Consider the following 4092-nt stretch of genomic DNA (forward strand, 5'->3'; position numbering starts at 1 on the left):
TATATTCTTGAAAAATACCCTTTAATGGCCAGAGTAAAACAAAACACAGACCCCTCTCCTCTTTCCGGTAGATGAAGACAGAGGTGAGATAGTGGGAAAGTCGGAGCAGGATACTGCAATATCTCCTGTTTCATGGATTCGCTCACTAAACCCTTGCCAGCATCAAGGCACTATGAACTTGGCAAGACAGTGAACTTGGCACGTCATTCTAGTCGTACCGGGAGATTCAACAGGAAGGGCTTTAGGGACACCGCACAGGGTGTGAGGGTGTGGGGAGGCACCAGTATTATCTGACATGCTCCATGCCAGTCTTCACCTCTTTTGGCCATTGCACCCCTTGGGGAATCTGTGAAAACCCTGCGTCCTTCACCCATGCATACACATCTTGCGTAAAATTTCAAGCAGACCCTCTAGAAATCCATGGACTTCTGGGGTCCAGGACTGTCGCCCTATGGAAAGGCCACTGCTGTCCACTTCTCTCCGTGTGAGACAAACTCAAATGCTGCTCATGTCCACACCTCTCTCACTGCCGCGTCTGACCTAGCAGGTGCTGTGGCCTGCAGCCGGCATTCTACGGGGCCTCACAAAGTTGGCTTTCTCGCTCGCTTTAAACGTCAAAAGTGAGGTGTCTTAGAGCAGCCGGGCGGATGGGATTTCTGCATGAGAATTTCTCTCATGCAGACTTGTGAGGAAGAGGAAGGAGATGGGAAGCAAGGGAGAAAGAAAGGAATCGAGGGAGAGAGAAGCAAGAGGCAGCAGGGGGAGCATGAAGTCGCCATTGCCCTTGGCTTTCCTGTGGTGTTAGACACAGGGCAAGGCCACAATGTTCAATACTGTTAGCCCTCCTAGAACCCAACAACTCAGACAATAGCAGACTTCAATGTCACTCTCAAATGGAATGTCTTCCCAATTCCTTGTTCTTCACAAAGACTGACTGCAATATCTGTATCTTTTTGCCATTTATATATAATGGGCATTTAGTATTTATGAAGGAAAAGATAAATTATTGATATTTATTGTACACATGTCCTTGTACCGTTTTCTTTCCTTTTTAAAAGTCACAACTATCTGGAATGGCATCCTCTTCTGTTTTCATCTGTGGCACTGACCATGAGGCATTTACAGGATCTAGCTGCACGGTTTCCTCTGAGAAACAGAGCAGTAGGGTGTGTGTTTTCTCCTTCTTTGTGCTTCTGCTTCATTTTCGTCTCCCCCCAATACACACTTTCCTTTCTGCTTTTACATTGCTTCCAGCCATCACTACATTCTTAGAAAAACAGATTTTGGTTTGATTTTATTTTAAATTTTTGATTCATTTTTAATCAAAACAGGTTTTGATTGTCTGTGCTTGCAACCAGGACCCCTCGGTGAAAACATGATCATAACCTCATAGAATATTCGAGTTGGGAAGGAACTTGGAAATTATATTTCCATTTTACTGGTACCAGGGACTCCTTTTTTGGCCTTTTAGCTATAAGCAACTCTTCCCTAGAGCTCTGATGCTTTAAGAACCCTGTCCACTAACCGCATGTCAAATCCTCTATCTCATTCATTATCTTCCCTCTTCTTAATCAAACAACACCTTAGGGGACATGTCAGTTGGCTCACGGGTACTGGTCTTACAGAGTACGTCAATTATGTCCCACAGATTTCTGGGTCAGTCCTTACCCAGAGCTGCTGACTCTGAGGAGACCCAACATGCACAAAACATGTAACACAATACACAGTTGGAACACGTCTCTGCTCCCTCCCCCACCGTCGCACACCAACAAGTTTTTTGACTTTGAGCTTCAGCTTAGCAACACCGAGGGTGGGGCAGGTCACAGTACTGCAGAGGATAGACGGTATTTATGGAGGCCCTAAATCGTCAATAAAATGCAAACTGTGTTCTGTATGCTCGAGTTAAGATAGCCTGGAAGTGAGCAGCCCTTATAGACATTTCCAGACACATTTAAAAATGTCTAAGTATTGGTGCTTATCAGAGCCTATAATCTAGGGGAGCCAGGCGGGCTCAGTCAGTAGAGCATGCAACCCTTAATCTCGCAGTCATGAGTTTGAGCCCCACATTGGGTGTCGAGATTAGTGAAGTAAATAAACTTTTTTTAAAAGTCTGTAATCTAGATAAGTCATTTACGATTGCCTCATTTCCTGCATGCGGAGATAGGCGTTTCTATGCCTTACTCCAGAAGTGGGAATGGAGTACTCCCCCCTCCTGTTAAGGTGAGGTGCCCTAAGATTTTCAGACGCTTCTAACTAGGGTAGGATGGGAGCGTGTTTCTTCCCTTGGGTTAAACAGTATGTGCCTTATAAAAATATTTCACTGCCATTCACGTCTTCTTTGGAGTTATTTTTGATTCTTAAAATTCACCATAAAGTTATTTTAAAAATTCTTAATTTCAGGGCACCTGGTTGGCTCAGTCCTTAAGCGTCTGCCTTCAGCTCAGGTCATGATCCCAGGGTCCTGGGATCAAGCCCCGCATTGGGCTCCCTGCTCAGCAGGAAGCCTGCTTCACCCTCTCCCACTCCCCCTGCTTGTGTTCCCTCTCTCACTGTGCCTCTTTCTGTCAAATAAATAAATAAAATCTTAAAATAGAATAAAATAAAAATTCTCAATTTCTATATGGACATTTCTATCAAGATAAAACCAGAACACTGGCCCGCCTTAGCAATTACCAAGACTAGGTCACTACTCTTCCTACCCGAAAAAGATACAACAAATTAATATTCTTTGTTTTTTCTATTTTTAAAATAATGTTCATGATATTCACTACAGAATTATTTATAATGGCAAAAAACAATCCAAATATCCACCAATGGGAAATCTCAATACAGTTTGGTTCAAGTGTACAGTGGTTTCCTGCACTAGATACTGCCAGGGACAGCGGTCTGTGACGTATTGCCAGATGAGAAAAGGTAAGTGGAAAGGCAGTATCTACCGTGTGATCTCATGTGCATGAAAACACACACACACTATGTTCTAGAGCATAGATGCAGAAACAGATTGAAGTGATCTGTAGCAAAATGTTAATAAGGATTGTGTCTGGACTGACGAGTAAGGACACTGAATGGTTTGAAATGTATATAAGCACGTGTGTGTGTGTGTGTGTATGTGTGTGTGTGTTTATAAAGCAGAAACAGAAGTGGTTTCACTGGAAAATTAGAGGCCTGGGAGAAGAGGCAAGAGGGGACTTACTTTCCCTATATATCTTTCCCCTTCCCCGCATATCAGTATTTTAATTCATTTTTTCCCTTAAAATCGATTTATAGAGGAACTAACTTTAATCTCTTTCAGATTCTATAGTTGCTTTATTAAACAATTTAACTACATATATAAGTATGCATGATCTAGATCTGTGTATGTGTGCATGTTTCCTGACCTACTAAAGGAGAGGAAGGAGGAGAGTGTTTCAAGTTAAAATCTTTCCAAATTAATTTTTCCTGTTTATAAATGTTCTACATGCTCATAGTAGAAAAATCAGAAATAAAAAAGGACAAAGGACTAAAAACTGCCCATAATATCACAGTATGGTGGGGCGCGTCCATCCAGACCTTTCTCCTGGGCACTTGTTACCTCCCAGTTTGGTGTGTTTCTTTAGAAAACAAGAAACAAAATTAAGATTTAAATTAAATTCTGATGCATCTCATTAAAATCTCTCTCCCAAAAAGATATTATATGTTTAAAAAAAAAAATTAAAAAAAAATAAATAAAATAAAAATTAAAAATAAAATAAAATAAAATAAAATAAAATCTCTCTCCAGAGATCCTCCCACAGTATCCTATGTCTGCAGTCATGTCAGAGGTATCATTGGATGATTTTACTCCATAACTTTTTACTGGTTAAAAATTAAATAACCTATATTTTAACACTACAGTCGTCCTCCCCTTGTCTGGGGGGGGACACCTTCCAAGACCCCCAGTGGATGTCTGAATCTGCAAACAGTGCAGAACCCTCCATATAGGGTCCTAATAAAAGAGGACAACCGTAACAACTTATTGTACTGAAAGGAATGTGAATGTGGCCTCTCTCTGTCTCTCTCAAAACATTTCATTGCACGTGACTCTCCTTGCTTCTGGTGATGACATGAGGTGAT

This window comes from Enhydra lutris, unplaced genomic scaffold, assembly GCF_002288905.1.
Source record: "Enhydra lutris kenyoni isolate GAN:26980312 unplaced genomic scaffold, ASM228890v2 scaffoldscaffold21, whole genome shotgun sequence".
NCBI lineage: Eukaryota > Metazoa > Chordata > Mammalia > Carnivora > Mustelidae > Enhydra > Enhydra lutris.